Genomic DNA, 11,106 nt, shown 5'->3' with positions numbered 1-11,106 from the left:
CTTACACCTGCCCTTCTAGAAATTTAACCACCGCATGAAGCTTCCCACATGTCCTTCCTCATCCTTTGCTGCTCAGCTGATGCCTTAGATCAAAATCTATCTCGGTAGCACTTGAACCAATAGACCGCTACTAACTTTTAAACCTTTCCGAAGATCATCTTTCTCGAGCCGTCAGCATTAGAAATACACATTCAATCCTGAACCACCGCTCCCCGCGATCTCTAACAACTGCTTCTCCATTGCTATCTTACGGTATCATGCCCCAAAGGCGAATTATAGAAGGTCTTAACACCGGCGAACTTAGCACATTCGACAAAGACAACGACACCTCATCACAAATGAAAATTCCACCATGCTCGCAAATACCAAGCCTCGCTACTCCATCAATCCAAATCTGAACATCTTAGCCCGATTGCCTTTCCCCTGCTGGGAATAAAATAACAAATCTCTAAATCATGCACTGAGTAAACCTCCATTCGAGTCATTCACCGCCCCGACACATAGGCAAGCATCCTACCATCACATCAATGCTGCGCAACAACCATTCATAAGCACCATGGAAATTGGTGCCTAGCCTCGGAGCTCTCAGAAGTACGACTATTGAGCTCAAACGACAGAGTATCCTTCCACAAAGCGACGACAATAGTTGTTTACCGTGAAAATGGTAATAACAATTAAATTTGTTGATGTGACTCTAAAAATACGTGATCTATTTTTATGCTAGTTGTGGAGCAGTTGATGCTATGTATATGAAGTTTAAGGACGAGATGCAAACTAAAATGGAGTATTAATCAAACCGAAAGATAGCTGTTCAAGGCCTCGAGCTAGTCGATTTAGGGCCTCGAGGTCGATTCTCGAGCTCGGGCTCGGGCTATTAGGGGCAGTCGGGGAAGGGCTAACAGATGCGATAATATTAAAGGAGGCTCTTTATGGCCGTTGATAAGCAATAAATGAAGAACAAGTATGAAGATGATAAAATAGAGCAACAATATCGAGAGAGTGCATTAGAGAGAAAAGAGAGAGAATTATCATATATTTCATGTAGAGTAGTTGGAGCAACATTCGTTTCTTACAAAATAGTAAGTATCCCCTTTATATAGAAGGGTGGAAGCTTATATGGTAAGGCATACATTAGTTGTAAAGGTGTGGAGATGGGACGCTGGATGTGACACCCCGATTAGGGTTCAGGGTAGCCTGGCTAGGCTTTGTCAGACTTAGCCGCGTCTTGGGGACTCCCCATTTTTATTCTAGTCTCGGCCGATATTTTCTTCAGATCCGGTGTCGACGAGCTCCGAAGAAGAAGACTCGAGCGCATCTTTGCATCCTCGAGGCTTCAAGGCGATCTTTCGAACTGCCTCGATGATGGGAAATTGGACCCTCCGATTTTTCCATATACAAATATTCTCCGCATTTCCTAGAACAAAGTGATAGGAAATGATTTTGACGCCCGACTCTCCGGGCTCCCTACGACGATGTCATAATGGTGATGCAACCTACGATGTAAGCCTTAATGATAACCGGGACATCCCATGGACTTGTCTTTTCGGTGCCATTCAATGCACTGTCGATTCTCGTTCTTGAAAGTGATAGTACCGCCGTCGATTCAGTCTTCAAGGATGCATTGATTGTGCCTGCCGATGCGTCTTTCAAAGGCATCGAAGGTCGTGTGATCTCCCCTATAAATGGGGGTGTTCTGGCGCTATTTCTTCAGCTAAGTGTTTTCTTTCATTCATTTATCCGTTTCTCTTCACTACCTTCTCACCATCTTCCTTCATTGTTAACCACCATGTTTGGGGCTCATGGCCTTAAGGTTGTGTGGCAGCATTCTTATCAGCTGCGTAGTGGCCTCTTGCCCGAGCCTCTCCATGTCGAACGAGACTATATCGTCTCGACGTTGCTGCCGTTGTTATTACGGCAGCTATTACTACTGTCATTGACTCGAGATGATGATACATGGGGGGCCGTCTTCTTCTGGTCTGGACGAGCGTACGGATTCTATACCATTGCTCGAAAGAGCATTCAAATTATACACCGCTGGTCACTCTCCTACCCTGGCCTGGTGTGGCACTTCATTCCTTGGTTTTTTCCCAAGGGATAAAATGGCACAACCGGCCGTCGAGACTGGGGCCCGTCGGATCTTCAACCTTCGTCTTCGGTGGGCTATGTCTCTTTTTTCTGCCTCTTCTGTGTCCTCCCTCTTTCCTTTTCTTCATCTTTTCTCTCGGAATATTATCCCGAGGCATTGAGCTGGGAACCTAGAGGAGGTGGCGGTCGAAGATATCACCTTCGAGGACGCAAGCTCGAGGAGGCGGCGCTTCAGGAATACTGCTACCGGAGATGGACCTTCGAGGGTAGACTAGGTTTTAGGTTTTCACTTCATGCATCCCCTTTTTGCTTCTTTATTTCTGTGTAGAGACTCTTTGTAAGCTCCTGTAATCATATGTAAGGACCCTTCAGGGGCCGTTGTAAGCAAATGTTTATAAATGTAAAGATATTTCTTGACTTCCGCCTTTGATGCTTGCCATATTCCTTTTAATTTTGTGGGGATCCTGAATGTATGCCTCTGCCGACGATCGTCAATATCTCACTCGGATGCGAGTATTTTTTTCGGTTTTTGGTTGATAGAAATGGCTCCTTTCTGAGCCCACCAATGTTCCTCGGGCCAAGCTTGAAGTGGTCCGATAGACCCGGGCCGTCGGGACCCTCAAGTCACATGAAGATAGCACCTCGAGACTTGAAGTGCATGAGAGCGGTCTCTGAGTGAGGTTATCTTTTATGCATCTGAATACTTGCTTTGAGTTTGGCGTAGATAACCTTTTCAGGTGTTGTAGATAGGTCCTAGATGATGGGTTACCCAGATTTAGGCGGTGTCCTGAGGTCGACCCTCTATGGGCGGAGCTCGAAGTGCCTGTTCCTCTTCTCGGGGGGATCCTTCGAGTTCGGCTACTATCTCGAGCTCTGCAATGGTGTTGGAGGTTTTCCGAAGCCTAACTTCTTTTATATGGAGGTCTTCGAGGTCGGGTACCACCTCGGGACTGGAGATGATGGCATTGTCTTCTTAAAGCGAAACTTCATGTTGATGGAGGTCCTCGAGGTCGGGTACCACCTCAGGATTGGAGATGGTGTTGTTGGCTTCTTTAAGCCTAGCTTCATGTTGATGGAGGTCCTCGAGGTCGGGTACCATCTCGGGACTTGCATTCAAAGTCATTGGCCTCCCGGGGCATATCTAGGGCAGGCGGACCGTTGCTGCTTCCACGTATATATGGGGTTGTTTCCGCCTCTTTGGAGATCCCACTTTTTTTAGATATTTCCTTCTATTTCGGCGTCGAGCCCTTCGTTACCTTAGCACCAGAGTGTTTGTATAGGTTCCCACTTTAGTTCCTGTAGTCTTGCCACAACTATGACTGCTACTTCGGGGTTTGCTTGGAAGAGAGGGGAGAGTTCCGCTCCCAGTGCTCAGGACCCGCGGGAGTTTATCTTGAAGACTATATCTTTGATAAGGGAGGAGCACCTTGAGTTGGTAAGGAGAGACTGCCAATGGGGAGGGGAGGTAGCGTTACAGGTGCTTCCCCCAGGCGAGGATATCACAGACCATGCCGATGGTTTCCTGAACGTATATACGTATCCCTTCACACTGGGACCTCTCGACAAGGTTGTGCTTGACTTCTGTGTAATGTATCGGGTTACCTTGGCGCAGGTGCACCCGTCATTTTGGCGAATAGTGTTGATGATGAGGTTTTTTGCGGAGAAGGCGGGGCTTGAATTCACGCTCAGCCATCTCGTCAGGCTGTACCGTCCCTTTCACCACCGAGGCCTGCTAACCTTGTGGTGTCGTTCATCCACGCCTTTTGTTGTTGATAATGATGAAGACGGAGATCAGGAGTGGACTAGTCGGTTCGTCTGGGTCTGGACGGCTGACGTTATCCCCGTGGAGCTTATGCCATTCCCTGAAGAATGGAACTACATACGTGAGTGGAGCGTCCCGTGCTTTCTCATATTTGTTCATGGTGAAAGCTAGTTTCGTAATCGTGTTTCCTTCTTTTCTGCAGCAATCTCATGGGCGTCGGGCGAAGTTTCTGATCTGCCTGGTTGGGTCCGGAAGCTAGCGAACCACTCGACTTGCGACGAGCGTAGGTGGCGAGTTGTGTCTCGGGGCAGAAAGAAGTAAAACGTCATGGTGCGTGTGTATACTGCTTTTCCCTTGTCCCTTGTTTATTTGGAGAGACACTTTTCCCTTTTTATGCATTAATCTTGCTGTCGTAGGTATCGGAGAGCCTCTAATGGCGAGGCTGCGCCCCTCCGGAGAGGAGGAGGGGCTGTCGCCTTTCGAGCCAAAGGACGACAATAATAAGCTGGATATGTACTTGCAAGGTGATGGCGCTCATGGCAAGGCGAAACGGGACCGGGCCTCTAAGACAGAAACATCGTCCGAGCCTATCGCGCCCGAGGTTTCTGGTTCTGGAAAGATGGCTCCTCCGAGCGATCGTGCTTCGACCGGGGTCGATTCTTCCGGGGCTGAGCGGACTAGATCAACATATGTGTGCTCAGCCTTCGAGGAAGTCTTCCGACTTCACTTTGCAGTGAGCTTCGACATAGGCCTCCAAAATCCGCATCTTCCCTTCCTTTCCGGGTTTTTCATTTTGCAGGCCTTTGACAGGCTTAGGTCCGAGCTGCTTCGTCATGGAGCTAGGCTCCGGAAAGCTCTGGATGAGGGTAGATCCCCTAGGTTCCTTTGCGAGGAGAAGGAAGTCGAGTTGGCACACTAGCAATACGAGGCGCACCGGAGCTCGAATTGTGAGAGCTATTTGATGGAGCAGGTAGCTTCCTGTCCTGGTTGAGTATGCATTTTGCTTTTTAACTTCTAAGGTTAACTCTTCGCCTATCTCAGCTGCAGAAAAAGATAGAGGCCCTGGAGTGCCTTAGGGGTGAGGCCGACTGAATCAGGAATGACTGTAGCGAGTTGAGAGCTCGGGCGCAGGTCTAAGCTTTAGAGGAGGAAGATGCCTTGGCTAAACTTCCAGTCCTCGGGGTCCAACTCTGCTTAGCTCGTGACAATGCTTTAGTTCAAGCGGATATGATCACTAAGCTTGAATCCGAACTTTCGAAGGTTAGGGCTGAGATCGTTAATGCTTGGGACGAAGTGGCACTGAACCGTACTAAGGCCGATCAGGAGGTGGCGATTCATTTGAATGATGCTAGCGATGCCCAAGCCGAGTTGAAGAGGCTCTTCGATCGTGGAGAGAAGATCGAAGAATATGCTCGTTGCAAGTCTCGGAGAATGATTCTCGAGGAAATCAGTGCCAGGGGTTTTGTTCTCTCAGAAGAGTTAGTGCGAGCGAGGGCGGACGAGCGCGATGCTCGGTTACTCCTGTCCGACGCTGAAGAGAGTGAAGATGTGGCTGATAGACTGTAGCTCCCGGGGGTGGGGCGTAGACCTCACCATCCCGTATGTAGCACCTTTTCAGAGTATGTTTGTAGGCGGAGACGTATGTATAGAAAAGAAAAAACCCTTTGCTGCTTTAGTTCTTCTGTACCCCTTTCTGTTTTGCTTTTGGCCAGGTGGACTGGTTTTAGAGTTAGTGAGAATCCTCAGATTCGTGAGATGGCCCTGGGGCTCTTACGCGCTCGGTCGGTGCGACCTTTAGTGTAAGCAGGCATTTGAGCACCTATGCTTTTGCTCAACTGTATTGGGTAAAGTCTCCGAGTCGGGTTTCGACTCGAGCTCATATAACCCTCAAGCTTTTATGTTTGTATTTGGTGGGCGACAATGGCTCTTACACCTTTGATCGAAGCGATCTTTTATGTAAGCTGGCGATAATGGCTCTTACGCTCTGCCCTTAGGCATGTGTGTGGCCCTGAGGCTCGTTAGGCTGGCGACAATGGCTCTTACGCTTTGCCCTTAGGCATATGTGTGTGGCCTTGAGGCACGTTAGGCTGGCGACAATGACTCTTACGCTTTGCCCTTAGGCATATGTGTGTGGCCCTAAGGCTCGTTAGGCTGGCAACAATGGCTCTTACGCTTTGCCCTGAGGCTCATTAGGCTGGCGATAATGGCTCTTACGCTTTGCCCTTAGGCATATGTGGGCTTTATTTTCATCTCGTTAAGGACTTTTGTAATGATTTTGCCTGACCTGTCGTCGGTTCGGGAGAACCTCGATTTCCAGTTGTTTGTGGCGATGTTCGAGCACCTCGTAAGGTTTGGCTCGTAGGCTGAGTAGCTCTAAGCCTTATGATTTGGAGCTGGCATGGTCGAAGCTCTTTTACCTGTCGAGGGTAGCCTGTTTAACCGGTTCTTTTCGAAGTAGATTCGAAGTAATGGCCTATGATTTTGTAGCGACGGTTGGGCGTCCCGAGTCGCGTTAGTTTGGCTGGTGCAGCCATATGACCGTAGTCATTTTATGTTTGGCTGGAGCCATTTTTGGTCCCAAGTATAGTAGTTTAGGCATCTATATTGAGGGTATGCCTTTTAGGGGTCTTACAAATTCGATATATAGCCTGAACTTCGATATCGATTTTATGCCTGTGGTAAGGTCTTACAAAACTTTCATGCCTTTTGAGCTCTTATAGTTTTTGTTGATTCTTGGTACAATTATGATTCATGTCTTGCTTGAGGTCTTACAGTTTGTGTTGTTGCTTTGTGTAAGCTTTACAAGATCGAGTCTGCCCGCTCGGGGTCTTACGGCCTCGGGTTTTTTGCTGAATGGTGATTGGCGACAGTCTCCGAGTCATCGAGTTCGCTTTGGCTCGAGAGCCGTTACTCGTGAGCTCGAGATTGCCTTATTGAGGGCTTACAACTTTGGAGATTCCGACCCTGAGGTCGTGCGTATGCTGAGTTCTTTGGCGCCAGTCTCTGAGTATTTGGGACGCTTTCTTTGTTGAGATATTTAATAATTTCCGTGCTACCTCATTGAGGGCTTATTAGTCAGGAGTTTCGACCCTGAGGTCATGCGGGTGCCGAATTATCAACGCCAGTCTCCGAGTATTCGGGGCGTTTTCTGATGGAGCAATCGTTCTGGCGAAAATGCTGGGTTTTCCTTGGAGCATGAGTCATGGTTGCAAAAAGCATTCTTTGATTATTTGGCACTAGTACATGTGCCTCCTCTATCGGGGGCTCGGCTGTGCGGACACGGTTCATTCGATCGTTTGGTCCGGTATCGTTTTCTCCTTGGGACCCTATTTGGCATTTCATGGCTCTTCTGAGCGGACGATCTTCCAAAAGGATGTCCTTTGGCGCTCATGATTGATAGCAAAAGAAGCCTTGAAGACTTGTTGGATTCCCCTTAGGTAGCATATAGATGTTGCCTCATTAAAAACCTTGCCGGCAAAACCCTCTTCGGGACAAAAGCTCGATCGAAGGAAAAGAGTGCAACGGATGCTTTTAAAACCTTAGGGTCTTGGGGCTAGGTGAGCGCTTTTGACCGCTTTGAATCCGTTGAGGACTTGAGTGGCGGGCACGATTTGGTCAAGCAGTCCGAGCTGCTCTATTACCTTCGACCTGATAATGTTGGCCGAGCAACCTGGATCCACGAGTACACGTTTTATTTGAAACGTATTAACGAGGAAAGAGATTACCAGTACGTCGTTATGAGGTTAGGACAGGGTCTCGAAGTCCTCCTCGCTGAATGTGAGGGCATCTTCGGGTACGTATCCCCGGGTTCTCTTTTCTCTGGTGATGGATATTTTTGTCCTTCTCATCACGGGCTATTGGGGAGCGTCGATGCCCCATAATATCATGTGGATAACATGTTGTGGCTCGTTCGTTTCGTTCTTCTTGGCCGCCTCTCTTTCTCGGAACTGATTTTTGGCTCAGTCAATCAAGAATTCTCTGAGATGACCCTTACTGAGTAACCTAGCTACTTCCTCTCGTAGCTGGTGACAGTCCTTGGTTCTGTGGCCATGTGTGTTGTGAAATTCGCATACCAAGTTATGATTCATTTGGAAAGGATCCGATTGTACAGGCCTGGGCCACTGGTATCCTTGATTTTGCCGATGGCGAATAGGATGTCTGAAACATCAACGCTGAAGTTGTACTCTAATAGGCGCGGTGCCCTTGTTGGCCCCGTGTTTCCGTCGAATTCGGCTCTGTTAATGGGTCCCCGAGGATTCTGCCCTCGGTTGATCAGTCGGTCGTTGCGAGGCGGCTTGCGTCTTGGGGCATTTCTCCTATCTTCGGTGTATGGCTGATACTTTTCTTTATTTGGCCTTGATTCCTTCACTAAGAGCCTGCTCGGGTATACTGAGCCCGAAGGGGCTCCTAATTGACCATCCTCGACCCTGATCTTCGACTAATATCGGTTGTGGATGTCCGACCAGGTTACGGCAGGATACTCGATTAGATTTTCTTTCAGCTGCCTTGAGGCCACTGAACTCCGATCGTTCAGGCCTTGAGTGAAGGCCTGCACCGCCCAGTCGTCGGAGACCGGGGGTAGTACCATTCGTTCCGTTTGAAAGCGAGATACGAACTCTCGCAGCATTTCATTTTCCCTTTGCCTGATCTTGAATACGTCAGACTTCCTCGTTGCTACTTTGATGGCATCGGCACGTGCCATTATGAAGGAGTCTGCCAGCATTGCAAATGAGTCTATGGAGTTGGGAGCTGGATTATGGTACCACATCATGGCCCCCTTTGAGAGCGTTTCCCCAAACTTCTTCAGCAAGACGGACTCAATCTCGTCGTCTTTTATGTCGTTGCCCTTCACTGCGCACGTGTAGGCGGTAACATGCTCGTTGGGGTCTGAGGTCCCGTTGTATTTCGGGAGTTCCGGCATTCTGAACTTCTTTGGAATAGGCTGCGGAGCCGCTTCCTCCGGGAACAGCCACTGCACGAACTTCCTCGAGTCTATGCCTTTCAGGACCGGGGGCGCGCCCGGGATTTGGTCAACCTTGGAGTTATAAGTTTCAACCTTCTTGTCGTTGGCTGCTATCATTTTCTCGCCCGAATCGATCCTTCTGGTAAGATCCTCGAGCATTTTTACGATAGCAGGGTCAGCTATCGAACCATTATTGCTCAATCTCTCCGCTACCTGTTCGGCCGGGGGAGTTGTTCCCGGTGCTACAGTGCGGGAGTTTTTGAGTGGCTTTGCAGCTAGGTAATAGCCAGCTATTGTGCCTGTAACATTTCAAAAATAACATGAAGGCTAACTTCATGTTCTTCCCGAGCTGGGGTTTTTTGGGCTTCCTGTTGGTCGTCTTGCTGTATGCTTCTGTCGATGTGTGAGGTTTCGTCGACTTGTTGTGCGTCTTCCGAACCCGCGTCAGTTGGAATCGGTCCAGGTGCGTTATCGGGGTTCAGTGGTGACGCACCGACGATTGGAACAGTCACACCGTTCTCTCTGTGGTTTTCGAGGTTGTTGTTCTCAACATTGTTCACTGAGCCAGACATTTGACCTGAAATCAAAGATCTTGGACAAGAAGAAGTGTGAAAGATAACTTGCGTTGTGTAACGAAACTAGCAAGAAAATAATCACTATTATTTTTAGCCCCACGGTGGGCCAAACTGTTTACCGTGAAAATGGTAATAACAATTAAATTTGTTGATGGGACTCTAAAAATACGTGATCTATTTTTATGCTAGTTGTGGAGCAGTTGATGCTATGTATGTTTAAGAACGAGATGCAAACTAAAATGGAGTCATAATCGAACCGAAGGATAGTTGTTCAGGGCCTCGAGCTAGTCGATTTAGGGCCTCGAGGTCGATTCCCGAGCTCGGGCTATTAGGGGCAGTCGGGGAAGGGCAAAAAATGCGATAATATTAAAGGAGGCTCTTTATGGCCGATGATAAGCAATAAATGAAGAACAAGTATGAAGATGATAAAATAGAGCAACAATATCGAGAGAGTGTATTAGAGAGAAAAGAGAGAGAGTTATCATATATTTCATGTAGAGTAGTTGGAGCAACATTCGTTTCTTACAAAATAGTAAGTATCCCCTTTATATAGAAGGGGGGAAGCTTATATGGTAAGGCATACATTAGTTGTAAAGGTGTGGAGATGGGACGGCTGGATGTGACACCCCGATTAGGGTTTAGGGTAGCATGGCTAGGCTTTGTCAGACTTAGCCGCGTCTTGGGGACTCCCCATTTTTATTCTAGTCTCGGCCTATATTTTTTTCAGATCTGGTGTCGACGAGCTCCGAAGAAGAAGACTCGAGCGCATCTTTGCAGCCTCGAGGCTTCGAGGCGATCTTCCGAACTGCCTTGATGACGGGAAATTGGACCCTCCGATTTTGCCGTATACAATAGTCAAATCAACTACACCGGGAGAAGCATCCGCACCACCTCTGTAGTACCTTTAATATTTCTAAATTCCTGATCTATAATAAGCGCTTCGCGTCGCACAAGATCGATTGGGAAGGAAACAAAGGCATAAGCCTTAAAGGAATCAAATCGCACGATGAGGAAATCAAGAAAGGAAGTGCTCCTAACAGCCCTGTAGCCTCCCGAAGATAAGTACAGATGTCTCTGTACCGATCTGCGAGACTCTACTAGACTTGCTCATGACTCGTGAGACCTAAGGGAGCCTAGTGCTCTGATACCATATTGTCAAGACCCAAAATCCACTAAGGGTCGTGATGGCGCCGGACACCACTGTCAGGCAAGCCAACACTACTTAACTAGAGATTTCTCGTTTTAGATATTCCCGAAATCACTTCTTTTATACATTTAAACAATAAATAATAAGTTCCACTGAATGAATACTAATATCTTTAACAATTCAAAATATTAAATAATCCATAGACATCCCAGAATCCGGTGTCACAAGTGCATGAGCTATCTCTAGGAAACAATATAATACAACAATTGCCCGGAATACAAATAGGACAGAAAGTAAATATGGAAATCTGAAAGAGACTCTGCTTGCTGCGGGTCGTCTCGAGAAGTGCAGCTCACCTAAGTCTCCGTATCAACCATGCTGCTACGCCCTAGGTCGCTAGAGATGCATGTGCCTGTGCAACAAAAATGCACAGCAAGTGTAGCATGAGTACGAAAACAACGTGTACTCAGTAAGTATCCCGCCTAATCTCGAAGAAGTAGAGACGAGAGTTCGACTTCGACACTTAATAGTTGTCCAGTAATGGTATATCAATAATATGACAAATCGAGGATTT

Source organism: Nicotiana attenuata, unplaced genomic scaffold (genome assembly GCF_001879085.1).
Source record: "Nicotiana attenuata strain UT unplaced genomic scaffold, NIATTr2, whole genome shotgun sequence".
In the NCBI taxonomy this organism is placed as follows: domain Eukaryota; kingdom Viridiplantae; phylum Streptophyta; class Magnoliopsida; order Solanales; family Solanaceae; genus Nicotiana; species Nicotiana attenuata.
Note: the sequence above shows the minus strand (reverse complement) of the source record.